General features: G+C 40.3%; 1 non-coding gene across 1 annotated transcript; it reads right to left on the reverse strand.

The window, feature by feature from the left end:
- Nucleotides 1–7,393: 7,393 nt before the first annotated feature.
- LOC138784988 (U2 spliceosomal RNA) lies at nucleotides 7,394–7,591 on the reverse strand. Its single transcript, XR_011362001.1, has one exon. It is a non-coding gene; the product is annotated as a U2 spliceosomal RNA (small nuclear RNA).
- Nucleotides 7,592–15,979: the final 8,388 nt, after the last annotated feature.

The raw sequence follows: 15,979 nt of genomic DNA on the forward strand, positions 1-15,979 counted from the left end.
TATCACACTGTACTGTAGGGAGGAGATACCAGACACACACAGCAATACAGGACATGTAGTATCACACTATACTGTAGGGAAGAGATACCAGACACACACAGCAATACAGGACATGTAGTATCACACTGTACTGTAGGGAGGAGATACCAGACATACACAGCAATACAGGACATATAGTATCACACTATACTGTTGAGAGGAGATACCAGACAGCCAACCAGAGCACGCACTTCACTAATACTGGGATTTTACCAGTAAAATGGCCACTTTCATTGGTCGATCAGCTAGTTTTTTTTAAATGTTCAGCAGATCCGGACTGTCCATAGCATTGTATATTGAGTCTGGGCTCAAGTTACAATGGTCCAAAAAGGAACATAAAATATTGTAAAATATTGTAAAATATAAAAATATTGTATCTTGAGGCTATTGTAAGTTGAGGGACCACTGTATATAGAATGAGATGTTATTGCTGATTAGGACCGTCCACTTGACAACTTTAGAGATTTATGTAAATAAAGGACTATTTCTTCCGTTATTACTCACAAATGTACAGCACTTTGCAAATGTTTTAGAAAGTGTGTAAAAAAGTATTAATAGTTTACTTTTATCAATTAACAAAATGCTAAGTAAATGAATAGTAGAGAAATCTAAAACAATTCAGTATATGATGTGACCACCATTGCCTTTAAAACAGCATTGATTCTTTTAGGTACACTGGTCAGGGATTTTGGAGGATTATAGTCAGGTTTATGATTAGTCAGTTATACCAAACAGCTGACATTGATCATTATATTTATATGTAGAGTGAAGCACAATCATTAACTGAAACATAACTGTCTAGGAGGCTTAGAATGGTAAGGAACACCTAAACTCTGCTACAAAGGTGAGATGGTGGAGGACAGGTTTAAGTCACAGGACATACACCACAGCAAGACACAAGCTAGTTGTACTGCATCAGGTTTCTCCCAGGCAAAGATTTCAAAGCAGACTGGTGACCGTTCAAGATGTTTAAGAGACCAAATGCAGGAAGAGATGTTAGTTGGCCCTGTAAAGAGAAATGCTGATTGGCCAGCAGACATGCACTGCTGCAGATACATAAACTGATAAAAAAAGGCTTGCCCACTTTCTCAGAGTGAAATGTAGAAGCATGAGCAGCATACTGAGGCAGTAAACATGCCACTGGCGACAAAACTAAATATATATATATATATGCTGTATTTGTCATGACAGGTACACTTTAAGGCCACGTTCAGACGCTGTATAACAGCGGCCATTCTGTGATACGGCCATGTCTGTGAAGTTCACCCTGGCCGGTACTGCAGTATTGGCCGGTTGAACATCACTTTTTTTGGGCACATTCGGGTGTGCCTGTGTTCCAATTTACCAACCTTGAGCCGCACTTTACATTGTCAGTGCAGGCAATTTCGGCCAGGATTACTTAGTAATTGAAGCGATCGACTGCTATAATTAAACAACGACCATTGTTTCAAACCTGAAACAATGGCCGTTGTTTAATGAAACTATACCTTGTGTGAATGTGGCCTTAAACTGAGGACCATAGACATAGTGGTCAACCAAGGAAACTATGTGTAGCAGATAAATTAAGCTCAGTTCTCTTCCCGTGTGAAGCCCATAGGACCTGACAGATTCTCATTAATTTAAATCTAAACTATATTCAAATGTATCAAAAATAGAAGTGTGATGAAGAAAACTATATTCAGTAAATATCTTATTTTCCTATTTTATGAAGAATTCAATTCATAATCTCTACATTCCCCATGCCTTACTAGAAGTGTGAAGCATCCAGTATAATTGTATAATGTCATACTACTCTGAACTGTGGCTAGTTTTCAGCCATAGGAAAAGTAATTATCTTTATGGGTGATTTATATCCAACTCCTTACTGTTCAATGTGTCCCTTTCTCACTCCGATAACTTTAATTGTTCTAATTTGACCTATATTACTCTCTGCCCTGAAACTGTCTACAGAAAAGACTTTACACTCCATAATCCAATTCTCATGTTCTGTGGTAACAAATAAAGATACTGTAGCAATATTGTAAAACATATCAGAGTATCGGCCTCAGGGCACAGAGTTCTTTTTATACTAGAAGTCTTTGATTTTACAGGGTTAGTGAACTTCCATTGTCACTTGGTAGACAAACATGCTATAAAATTATTTTGTCAATAAGTATATTGGGCCTCATTTATAATCCCCCAAAATTTAAATTTTAACCCTATCAGGACAGGGTCAAAATGCCCTTAATGAGGAAGCCTTACAATTGAAAAAAACAAAGACAGACAGGGGGGTAAGGGAAAATAATAAACAAAGTAAGGTTACCCATTCTCGTGCCTCCATTGCGCCACTCTCGGGTCCCCTTGAAGGTCACCAGCTGTCATCTTCAGCTGGAATCCAGGTACGACACGTTCCACGGCAGTCACTGATTGGATGAACAGGCAACGTGATGTTGCAGCCGGAAGATCTAAGGGACATTGACGGCTGGACCCTGGAGCTGTGCATCGGGGTAGGAGGATAGGTATGTTTACTTTAATATTTTACTCAACCCCTTGCCGTTTTTCAATTTCTTGGGACTTCTCCTTTACGGATCAGAGCCCTTTTTTCAAATCTGACCTTATGTCTCACTTTATGTGGTTATAGCTCTGGGATGATTTAACTTATCCTAGCAATTCTGAGATTATTTTTTCACAACATATTGTACCTTAGGACCGTGGTAAATTGTCTGTTATCCATGCAATTTTCTTATGGATAACTGGCTGCATTTCATAAAAAAATTGCTTTTGTGGGTTTTTTTACTTTTAAATTTTAATTTACTGTCCCACTAGGGGACTTCACTATCTACATGTCTGATGACAGGTATAATATACTGCCTTAGGGCAGATCTGATCGTCAGGACATTGTAGGCTTCAGTGAGGCCTCCAGTGTCCACAGCTACCATCGTGACTCTGCGACCCAATAAAGAACAGTGGAAGATTTCCCCTTCTGACAGCTCTATGGATGCTGCGGTCGTGCTGACCATAGCATCTATAGGGTTACCTGTGCTCATGGGAGCACAGCACCAGTGTTGACAGTTGCTTTGGTTACCCGGCTTCTGTGCCCGTTTCATCTACAGATGTTACTATGCATCATATTGCAGTAACTCACCACAAAAATTAACGTACAGTAACGTCCATTTGTAGGAATGGGTTAAAGGCAAAGAAAAATCTGAATCAGATATTTTTTGGTCATGTGGAATTTTTGCATTTAGCATTTTTAGCATTGTTTTTTTGGGCCAATTTTTTTTTACTTTGCATCTAAACCCTAAACCAGCCCCAAGAGTCCATACCAAACCATACCAACAGTTTTCTTTTGTAAAACACTTTCATGTGCCCTGAGTGTTTGTATATTTAAAAATAATGGACCAGTTGTGGGCCTCCTATGTATACCACTGTTAAAGGGCATAAGAAAATGACAGATTAAATCAATTTTCAAAGTTTACCTGCCAGCTCGGCAGCGGCAAAGTGGAATCTAAAAGAAGGACTTTGGGTATCCATGGTTATGACCTACGCGTGACAAATATGCACAATCTCAATTCTGATCCAATGGAGGTTGTGCACATTTCTGTTGCATGTGGTTCAGAACTATGTATACCCAAAGTTCTGCATTAAGAGTACACTTTGACACTGCTTTGGCATCGTCTGTGTTGGCAGATACAATTTAAACACATTTTTAAAAGATTTTTGGGTGATTTTTGGAATGTTTTATTTTACTTTATATTAAAAATAATCCTAAAATCTTGCAGTTCTCATTCCCACTACTATGTCTAAAATAAGCTGAGACTTCCTGTTCTGTCTATGGTGTACAGCATTACAGTAACAGATGACACCAGTAGATAGATAGCACCAGTATAAAATAATAGCAGCTCCCTGTGGATTGACCTCTTCAAAAGGTCACAGAGTATGCTCAGTAAGATTTCACATTCATCTCAAGGTGACAGGTCTATCTCCATATATATACATGGGGATTGCAGTAAAATATATGACTAAATGTTGTTAAAAACAGCTCAGGCAAGATGGCAACTCCCATAATGCGCAAAAAGTTAAAAACATGCTCTTTTCTTTTAAAGGGGTAGTTCACACACACCAAAAAAATTCTTTGAAATCAACTGGTGCCAGAGATATCCAATTTACTTCTAAAAATTACGGACAGGGAGAGAAAGGAGCGCTACTTCTAAAAATTACTTCTTAAAAATTGTCAAGTCTATTAATACTTATCAGCTGCTGTATGTCCTACAGGAAGTGGTGTTTTCTTTCCAGTCTGACACTGTGCTCTCTGCTACCACCTCTGTCTATGTCAAGAACTGTCCAGAGCAGTAGCAAATACCCACAGAAAACCTTTCTTGCTCTCTAGCCTGGAAAGAATACAACACTTCTTGCAGGGCATACAGCAGCTGATAAGTACTGGAAGACTGGAGATTACTTAACCCCTTGCCTCTTCAGCCTGTTTTGGCCTTAATGCACAGGGGCCTATTTTTAAAATCTGACCTGTCTCTCTTTATGTAGTAATAACTCTGCGGTGCTTTTAACTATCGCGGATATTCTGAGATTGTTTTTTTTGTGACATATTCCTCTTTGTGTTAGTGGTACTTTGGTTCATATACTCAGTAGTTTTTTGTAAAAACACATTTGCGCAAAAATTTACATTTCTTTATATTCAAAATTCTCTTTTCCTAAGAAAGATAGTTATGCCACATGAACTAATTATTACTGCAACATCTACAACATGTCTGCTTTATGGTGACGTCAGTTGGTGAACGTCCTTTTACTTGTTAGGATGTAAGAGGGCTTCAAAATTTTGCAGCGATTTTTTTTTTTTACGCAGCGAAGTGGATTTGTGGGACCTGTATGTTAGTTACCCCCATAAATCTCTCCACTGTAAAAACTGCACCCCTCAAAGTATTCAAAGTAACATTTCATAAGTTTAATAACCCATTAACTGTTTTGTAGAAATTTAAGCAAGTTGGAGGGGAAATTTTCATTTTTGTTGCCAGATATTCTATTTAATTCCATATTTTCCTCTAACACAGCAAGTACTAACTGAGAAATGGAACTCAATATTTATTCTCTTTATTCCAATGTTTCTAGAAATCCCCCATATGTGGCCGCAGTGCGTCACCTGACTCAACCACAGAGACATGACAGAGGCCTGGTGAATTTTGGGGCCTTTTTTATTTCAGTTTTTTTATACCATGTCACAGAGGCCTTGCAGTGCCAAAATATTTGTGTAACACAAGTTGACGTTGACAAGTTGACAAGTGACACCCTGATAATTTTTTATGAGGTGGTACGTATAATGACATATGACATGTTATCTTTATTCATCAGGTCGGTACGATTACATCGATATCCATTTTATATAGCTTTTGTTATAGTTTATGACATTTATAATCTATACAGTGGTGCCTTGGATTACGAGCCTAATTCGTTTCGGGGCCATGTTTGTAATCCAAATCCACTCTTAAACCAAAGCAAATTTTCCCAAAAGAAATCATAAAAATTCAAACAATTGGTTCCACAGCCCAAAAATAATGATTTTGTATTCTGAATAACAGGTAAGACAAATGAAGCAAATATTTATAAGCAACTGAATCTGTGATATTATAAGTTACTGTACAGTATAGCAATCAGCATGTGGAGTATAATGTATAAGGGCATAACCCTGATAACACAGCTGCAGTTTGTAGATAAAAGATGGAACTGCAGATCCCCATACTGCAGTAGTGTAGTACAACAGGCTAGAATAGATAAGCAGGGCTGCTGTCAGAGGTCTGTGTGGTCACATGACAGCAATGGGGAAGGGACATGTGTTCAGCATGGACCAATCAGGACTGACAGAGACTGCAGGGAGCAGGAAGGAATGAGCAGGATATATGTGGGCGCATACATGCAGCACTCTCTGTCCGGGGAGAGAGGGGTTACAGCTATGGAGAGATTTCCTCCACAGTCCTGTCCCCTGATGCAAGCCCCAGCCTGAGGTGGGTCTGCTATGATTTGGAAGGTGAGGGAGACTTCCAGGGTCAGAGTACAGGGCTGTAGACCCCGCTATGTAGACCATGCTCCTCCACTCGCCCTCTCACCCAGTACAGGGAGCTCTTAAACCAAAACAACACTCTTAAACCAAGTCACAATTTTGAAAAACGGTGAGCTCCTAAACCAAAATGCTCTTAAACCAAGGTACCACTGTATACTCTTTGTATCTTGCATAAGTAATAATTTTATTTTAACACCAATGGAATTATGTGAGGGCTTTTTTGCGGCATAAGCTGACGTTTTTAGTGGTACACCTTTTGGTACATATGATGTTTTGATTTAAGGGGGCGGGATTAAAAAAAATTTAATTTTGGTTAGTTTTTCATTTATCTATTTATTTTTAGTGTTAATCGGGCAGGATAATTAATGTAACAGGTTAATAGACGGGATAATTACAGACATGGTGATACCAAATATGTGTATTTTATTCATAGGGGATCATTTATAAAGGGGGGATGGAGAATGTGTATATTTATTAATTTTTTTATATATTTTTTAATTATTTATTTATTTAACTTATTTATGTATTTATGAGTGTGTTGTGCTTGAACTGTTACTTTTTCAGGTACCTCTATAATACATTACAGCACATGATCATTGCTGTAATGTATTATAGAGTGAATGAGTTGTCAGAACACTAACAGCTCATTAAAATGATCAGACCCCTGCCTCAGTGCAGGGGCCTGATCGTTATAATCCATAGCAGCCCAGGCGCATTAAGCAGTGTCTGGGTTGCTATGGTAACTACCCCCTGGAGCCACGCAAACGCTTGTGCGGCACTAGGGGGTGAAGGGGGTCTTGGAGGGAGCAGATCTTCCTTTGGATTCCCAATAGATGCTGCAGTACCACGATGGCTATGGGGTTAACTGCCCAAGGGGAGCACGGCTCCCCTCCGAACAGGGGCAGTAGGAGGGGGCTGTGTGACACAGCCTTCTCCTACTACCCGTTCGCTGCTAGGGACATCGGGGGGAGGCAGGGACAGCATGACATTCCTGAAATATCATGTTGCAGAAACTACTTGCTTTACATGACATTCCGGGAACGTCATTTTGCGGCAAGGGGTTAGTAGAAGTAAATTACAAATTTTTGGTGAACTACCCCTTTAATATGTTACTATTGTTATGAGGGGAGCCACCTTGCCTGAGCTGTACTTAACAGCATTTAGTGATATCTAGCTCTAATCAGTAAAGGGAAATCTAGGCCATACTTGTGCTTAAGAATATATATTTGGATCAAGATGTTTTAACTTTTTAAATGTTCCTTTCCTGAAAAATTTTATGATTTGCATTCTTACTTTTAATAATCTATTGGACACATGATTTCTAGAGAAAGCACAGCAATACCAGGTCAATGTCTGGAGAGGATAGAGCAAGTTCCTTTTCCATCTCCCTGTTCTAAAAATCCATTTAATATATGGTCCCCAGATAGGGGATGTATCAGATATTAAACCAATAGGAAAAGAAAATACGTACACTTGATGTTAGCCAAAAGGCTGAGGCGCAATCTGCTCATAACTCTCTGCTAGTATATCCCTTTATTTATTTCTTTTGCAATTTTTTTATTCTATGAAATTTAATGCTGGCCTTTTTTCTTGTTCTTTTTTTTTTTTTTTTTTTTTTTGCAGAAGTGGAGATTCATGCATTGCTGCATTTACAGTTCTTAGGTAGTAAGTAGGGATGAGTGAACCGGTTCGCCCGGTATGGGATCCGGTTCGGATTTTCCCAAAAATCCGTGTCCGATCGGATTCGGATTTTTCTAAATCCGCTCCGATTTTTTTTTCTTGCTTTCTAAAATGGCAGCCGCCATTCTAGAAAGCAGGAAGTGTTCCGGGCGGGAAAAGCGCTTTCCCATGATGCCTGGAACACATCCAATCAGCAGGGATCTTGTACTAGCCCACCCCCTGTGTGACGTCGGTATAGCTGTAAAAGAAGCGGTCCGCACCACGCAGTGTGTAGAGCATGGGTCTCAAACCCGCGGCCCTCCAGCTGTTGCAAAACTACAATTCCCATCATGCCTGGGACAGCCAAAGCTTTGGATTTGGCTGTCCCAGGCATGATGGGAATTGTAGTTTTGCAACAGCTGGAGGGCCGCGAGTTTGAGACCCCTGGTGTAGAGGGAGAGAGAGAGTAAGCAAGCTGCTGTTGTGTACTACAGACTACTGAGAAGATTTTGTGGGAAAGGAAAGGAAAGATTAGGAAAGCGGAGAGGAGAAACATTTAGTGATTGAGAGAGAAATATAGAGTGGGCGAAAGATAGATAGATTAGGCATTGGACAGAAAAGGGTGCACAGAACCAAAATGTGCAGTAGAGATATACAAGTCCTATACTTCTGATAGTGTGTATATCACATCTGTCTTATCCTGAGAGACAAAAATACCTGGTTCAGGTGTATAGCATTGTATCTTAAAAAAAAGTTCTATATACCCAATTTCTATACTTGGACCCTTCTGATTGAAAGTGTGTATATCACATCTGTCTTATCCTGAGAGACTAAAATACCTGGTTCAGGTGTATAGCATTGTATCTTAAAAAAAAGTGCTCCTGCCTGGCCTCCATGTTGACTACTGTTGCTCCTATACTGGCCTCAAATGACTATTGCTGGACCTCCACTAGCCTCCAATGACTACTGCTGCTCCTTCACTGCATTTTGACCTTTTTCCTGCATAGACCCTGTAATGGTGAATATTAAAGTCTAAAAAAAAAAAAATTTGACTTTGAGATATCGAAAAGATAATGATGTTACTGACATGTAGAGCCCTAAATTTAACCAAATACACTACCCCCGTATCATATAGATGCTTTAAACTATGAAATCCGAAAAAATCCGAAATTCAGGTCGGACCAAACTTTTGAAAAGTTTGCTAATCTGTAGTGGTAAGTCCACCATATCTGGAATTGTGAGGAGCATGTCCAGTGTGATCTGGGAGCTGCTATTGTGCCCAGTTCAAACCAGGACATTTGGCGGCAGTAGGCTTTCAAACTATGGCCAATTTTTAAATTTTGGTTTAGAATTTTAATTCTCAGGCAGACTCTATGTTCAGATAGCCAATATTACTGATCTATGCTATGCTAGGGCATAGCATAGATCAGTATATAAAAGCTAATGATTGCATATGTAACTGGTAAAAATAAGGGTAAAATATAAAAAGATTAAAAAACATTTTTAAAAACCGTTTATAAAATAAACCCCAATAAAAGTTTAAATTACCTCCTTGCCCATTATAAAAATAAAAATATGTAAAATTAAACAAATAAATAAAAATATTATATATCATAGTATGCAAAATTTTCAGATTTATTAAAATATCACAATATTTTTCCTGCATGGTGAAAGGTGGAAACAAAAAAAGGTGGAAAAGTACCAGAATTGCTGATTTTTTTTTCTTTTACACCATTATCATACTAATAAAAACTAGAGATCATGGTGCAAAAAATAAGCCCTAAACTAGCCCTGTAGGTAGAAAAATCACAGCATTATGGCTCTTAAAAGGCGAGGAGGAGACATTGCTTCATTGTGACCTGGACATCCGTGCATTAAAGGGGAACTCCGGATAAGAAAAACTTGTTTTCTATTAAAAGTACATTAAAAGTTCAATATATGCGTCTATACAATGTATTACTGTATCTGTACGGTTCTGCCGCACTGGTAGCTGATAGAAATCCAGGAAGTGAAGAAAAATGGCATCTGTGCAAATCAACATTGTCTCCTGCTCCTTCTGCTCTTCCCCCTTAGGAGATAAATATTCCATGCCCCTGGTTGGCAGGGCATGATGTCACAGAAGGCTTGGCTGGATCACCCAATCCCCTGAGTGTTTCACCATCTCTGACCAGCCAGAAGCAGCTGTTGCACTGATTTCTCTAATTGTGCAGAAGTGTGCAGTGAAATTAGGGCTGTGTTCACACATGTTGGAGTGTCATTGCAGTACTACAGCGTATTCACAAAAATGATGCAGTAATGCTACGTTTACACGGGCCGATAATTGGCCCGATCGCACGATTAACAATGTCGGAGTAACGTTTTTTTTTTAATAACGATCAGCATTTAGACGGTCCGATATATCGTACGGAAAAATCATTTCGTGATCGTTTTAAGATTTCCCGCCCGCAGCCCGGCCCCCCCTTCATCCGCAGCCCGGCCCCCCGCTCATCCGTAGCCCCCTGCGCTGGCTCGATCGCCACCCCCGCCGCTCCGATCGCCACCCCCGCCCGGCCACGAGCATACCTTACCTGCTCGGCGTAGCGGGTGTTCGAAATTCCCGGCTCCCCTCTTCAGTGCATTGATTGGCTGAAGAGGGGAGCCGGGAATTTCAAACGGCTCCTCTTCAGCCAATCAGTGCTGCCGTGCATTGATTGGCTGAAGAGGGGAGCCAGGAATTTCAAACAGCTCCTCTTCAGCCAATCAGTGCTCCTCTTCAGCACTGATTGGCTGAAGAGATGCTGTTTGAAATTCCCGGCTCCCCTCTTCAGCTAACGGAACGATAATCATTCCGTGTAAACGTAGCATTACACAAGTAAATGATGCTAAACGGCAGAGAGAATGAGAGCCTTACTGTGGGGCTCAACTTCAAAGATAACAGATGCTTGATCATAATATGTACGTGGAAATAAAAAGAAAAAAATTTCAAAAAGTTCTTTACTTTATTCCAATATCAGCGTTACAGGTAGAGAATACAGCGTGCTGTGTGGTGTTACAGGTAGAGAATACAGCGTGCTGTGTGGTGTTACAGGTAGAGAATACAGCGTGCTGTGTGGTGTTACAGGTAGAAAATACAGCGTGCTGTCTGGTGTTACAGGTATAGAATACAGTGTGCTGTGTGGTGTTACAGGTAGAGAATACAGTGCGCTGTGTGGTGTTACAGGCAGAGAATACAGTGTGCTGTGTGGTGTTACAGGCAGAGAATACAGTGTGCTGTGTGGTGTTACAGGTAGAGAATACAGTGTGCTGTGTGGTGTTATAGGTAGAAAATAGAGTGTGCTCTGTAAGGTTACAGGTAGTATCTGTGTGCCTTGTGGGCGGGACCACAATGAAATCATAAATTACTGCAAATAATTCAGTAACACAATGAAACTGCAATGTGTGAACACAGCCTAGATGTTCTGCAACAGCTTTGGGCGGGGAATGGGCAGGGTGGAGGACTGTGATGAACAGCTGAGGGAAAGCATTGCATTCTGGAACCTGTAGTACTGTGTACAACGGATAAACCAGGAAGTGCAGAAGCACAAAACAGAACAAAAAAAACCCAAACAATTTTTTTTTGTAGTTTCAAAACTGGAATGGATAGGTAAGCAATGCTTTATGCTTCTGCAAAAGTTAATTTTTTTTTAACCTCTACCTTGGTCATAAAGGGGTTAGAATGCTCATCCTTCTCCTTCCTCCAAACATGGTGAGCGGATTTGATACCAAAAAGTACTATTTTGGTCTCATCTGACCACATGACCTTTTTCTATGCCTGCTCGGGCAAACTTCAAATATGCCTCAACATGCAGTGGTGTAAACAGGGGGACCATGTTTTTCAAATCTTTTTAATGAATAAAAAAAAATGTTTTGCAAAACATTGCAACAAAAATGCACAATATATCCGAAATTACACAGAGTAATTCTGAAACATAAACAAGTAACAGGTACAGTTACTTGACATATACAGAACATAGGGTACATTTACAGCGCAGTACAAAAGTCCCTAAACCAATATTAAAACCTTCCTGTCCCACCACACCATGCAGGATCTTAATCCATGATGGCGTTCCTAAAGGTCTTTTTACATTAGCTGACTTATCAGCCACAGGCCACTGCAAATGAGTGCCATGCCTTTACATGGCACAAGAAAGCGATTGGCTGGGCTACACAAATGATCCATGAAGCGCTCATGGAAACTGACATGAACATGCATATATCCGTGCTGTCAGTTTCCAGATCGCACAGCAGTACATATTTACCTAGTGTGCTGCTGTGATCCCGCTGTCCCGTTCTCCATATCTCCAGTCTGTGTCGTCAGGCCCCCCTCTTTTGACTGCCAATCATTCTGGAGGAGGGGACTGAAGACACAGTGGCTGGATGGGAAAGACGGAAAAAAGGATGGTGGATCACAGCAGCACACTTGGTAAGTACGTACTGCTATGTGATCCGGAAACTAACAGCACATATATTCATTTCCAGTTTTCCATTATCTCTATCGGCCACACATTCTGTTTACACAGAAACATGTGCGACCAATGACGATATATTTTAAAGCATGTTCTAAATACACGATTAGCTGAGGATTGGGCGTTTTCACTGTCCTCAGCTAATCACTGTCACTTTTACACAGGCCGATTATCTTGCAATGCTCCTGGCCAATAATCAGCTTGTGTAAAAGGCCCATAACAGTAATCTTTGAGACCGTGGTCCAAGCTCTCTTTAGGTCAATGACTAGGTCCTCCTATGTTATTTTGGGCTGATTCCTGACCTTTATCAGAATCATCCCTACCCTTATCTATCTATTTGTAAATTTGTATGTTTTAAATCTTAGGGCCCCCCTTTAATTGTATACCAGGTGATATCTGCAAAAACATAACTATCTGTCAATCACTTATATTATGAAATAAACAATTTGCATATTTTAGCTGTTATAGGAGAGCAAATGGAGCTGGGGTACACATAGATGGCCTGTAGCTCCGTTTAGCTTGGATTTTGGGGTCTCCATTCTTGAGATTGCAGGTGGCCCTAGAGGTCAGAGCAGTATCCTGTGCATACTGTGGATAGGGCATAACTGTCTTAGATAGGAGTATACCTTTAATGATCAGAACCTTTTTTTTTCCAGCAATGAATGTTTTGGGTTTTTTTACAATATGTACCTGTGTACTAATATTACACAGGTAGTTGTTAGGATATACCTAAATATGCCTTAGAAACAGAAATTATAATCAAATTGCCCTATCGTCCCTCAATGGACCCTGGGCTGTCTGTCCACAGTAATACCAAGGGAGGTCCCCTTTTCAGTCTCTTATTTTTTTTGTACTACAATCAGAGTTTATTCTGATCTCAGCCATTGGTGTAGGGCTGTAGTTGTGTGTTAAAGCTGTTGCTACGCTCCTGAGTGCACAGGCACACTTTCAGTGCCCACGCCATCAGCTTGAGATGATGCAGCAACTGCCTGCCGCCCCCGATGAGCATATTTTTGATATAGGATGATGTGTCTAAGGTCTTGTCATGTTGATAGGCCACGCCTGTGACGGCTGAATCATGGAGCTCATTTTTATACATTGTGTCCCACGCCTACCATACATGTTAGACTCTCCCAAAAAGCAATTTCCTGAATTAATATAGCGAACAAATCTATGCAGATATTATATGCATGTAAAGGTTTTATGCTGACAAGGACGATTATTAATTAGGCCGATCAAGATCTTTTAACCACCAACTCAAATAACCCTCCCCCTCCTTTTCTCAGGCTGGAAACAGGTCTCTGTGACGCAGAGGAAAAACAGTCCTATACATTTGATTTCTGTTCGCAATTAAATTATCAGAACATTTCTCTCAGAGTTATTGCAGTACAACAAATGTAGACATCAGCCATCTACATACAGTACAGAATTGTCATCTTGTCTCAGTACAAAAAAATCTTTGCATTTATGACTAACTGGAAATGCAAAATTATAGTATAGAAAGGACTAAATCCCAGTTTACGCTCTGTCTCATTATGCTAGTAATGTATGACAATGCAACTAAATGTGCAAAGAGAAAAAGCTGAAGTCAATGAAATGAGAGAAAAGCTTCCATTTCCTTGTATGAATGAGGGGATTCTCCTCAGAGTAGTTATAAAGTGCATCTGTGGCCACAGCCATTCCCCAGGCAGCATCTTCTGATGCCACGCCTTAATAAGAATCCATCCCTGGAATGCTCAGCACCACTCTGGGGTTCCAATCACAGTCTGCACAATGTTCTGGAATAAACCACCGTGCACATCATCAACATGGGGAGAGGTACCTCCCATGGGGTGGTTTCACATACCAGAGCATCTTTGGTTCCTCCCATCCAGCCCCCCTGCAATTCTTGAGAAATGGCAGCGTCCACTGTCTTACAAATTCCCCCTCCCACGTGCTGCTTGTGCTCTGTGTGCCTGGGTGTAGCAAGTGCATGGGCAGCAGCATCCTTCCTTGTCCTGACTGATGCTGCATCTCTCTGCACAGCCTCTGCTAGAACATCACGCCAAGCTCTTCTCTGCAGTCACAAGGTGAGCCCAAAGCTGGACGCCCTGACCTTTCCTCCTCTTCTGTGTCTTATCCCTCATTGTTACTTTCTTTGCAGAATATACATCCAGCTGTGAGATGACAATTATCCCTAAATTAACCCTGTCAGTCAGCAATGCACTTTTCAGGTTGCAAAGCAATTCTTTGTTATGTCACATTCGGCTGTTCCCACCCTTCTGGATATTTTTAGCCTGGATCTGGATCCCACCTCTAGCTTATTAATTGGCTGCATAATCTTATGCTTCTCGAAAACAAAAGAATCCCCCATCTCAGGGTTTTTAATGATCGAGGCTGAGTATTAAAAAGAAAATACAATTCAGTGGCACACATTGACATTCTGTCCCATTTGTTACGTCAAGAATAAATATTGTTGCGTTATTAAACTTCTTCAATGTAAAGGGTAAAATATTTAGTCAAATAGCCAATATTGCTTGTTTTGTGTGTATCTATAGATGTGAACAGAGATTGGAGCATTAATCAGATTTTTTTTTTTTTTCATTGATCGTATACTATATGTTCATTTATAGGTGTATTTAACATATGTTGCTGTTTATAAGTGTTCTTCAAGAGAACTGCAGACATTGCATTGAAAAAAGCAAGGCTCTGGTATAAGTAAAGAAAGATGAAGTGGTTTGTGTGGGAGCTGTCATGCTCACAGACTATGTTCTCCTTACTGCAGACTAGCGAGATTTGGAAGTGAGTAGTAGATGATCTGGGCGTGCCATAGAAGACATCGAAGAAGACCTGCTCATGTATGTGGTGGCGGCAGCAGCACTGTCTGGGCTAAACGTCTGCTGACTGTAAAATGAAGTTAGGCGTAAGCAGGGAGGGTGTCTTTCCCCAAGCAGTGCTCAGCGACCTAAACCCACATGAAATACATGCTGCCCACATGTCACATTATGTACAGTATGTGCATCCAGCTGGGAAAACTATACACAGACCAGTGTGATACTATATAGCTTTACTGATACTGTATGAATGCATGTTAGAACCAGGTTAAACCTGCCTTATTACGATTAAAGGGTTTTATACATAAATATGTTACAGCAATAAAAATGACAGTGAAATATATACATTTTCCAAAGGAAACTTAAATTACAAGTGGTTTATGCTCAGAAACTTCCTAGCACTGTACTCCCTCCTGAATATTTCATACACCTGCCTTTTTCCATCGCATGGGTGTATACCTACTTTCATCCTACCAACCTTGATAGGAAAACTGGGTTTAGGGCCTAATTATCAAGAGTCAGTCTGTGGTTTTCACATTGAAATTAATAGACATAGAAGGTCAGACAGATCATCGTATCTAGGTACAAATTATCGATCAAACTACATTTATAAGAGGGCCTGTAGGTTAGGGTTAAACAGCAGTGATGATATTTTAAGCCTATAAAGCTTATATAGTGCTGTCATGGTGCTGACTGTTACCTGGTGCATGTTTCATAGCACTGCTACATTGTCTGAAGATCGTGACTATGGCGTATAGTAAAATTGTCATTTTGAGAATTTTCCAGAGTGGCACTCCCTCATGTCTATAGAGATGAGTGCAGAATGTCATGCAGAGCATTCCAGAACATACTCGTAAATATACTGTACATAGTAAACAATCAGTACGTCAATTACAGTAGTCTTAGAAAAGCAGTATGGAAAATTGGATTGACTT

Source organism: Dendropsophus ebraccatus, chromosome 2 (assembly GCF_027789765.1).
Source record: "Dendropsophus ebraccatus isolate aDenEbr1 chromosome 2, aDenEbr1.pat, whole genome shotgun sequence".
Classification (NCBI taxonomy): domain Eukaryota; kingdom Metazoa; phylum Chordata; class Amphibia; order Anura; family Hylidae; genus Dendropsophus; species Dendropsophus ebraccatus.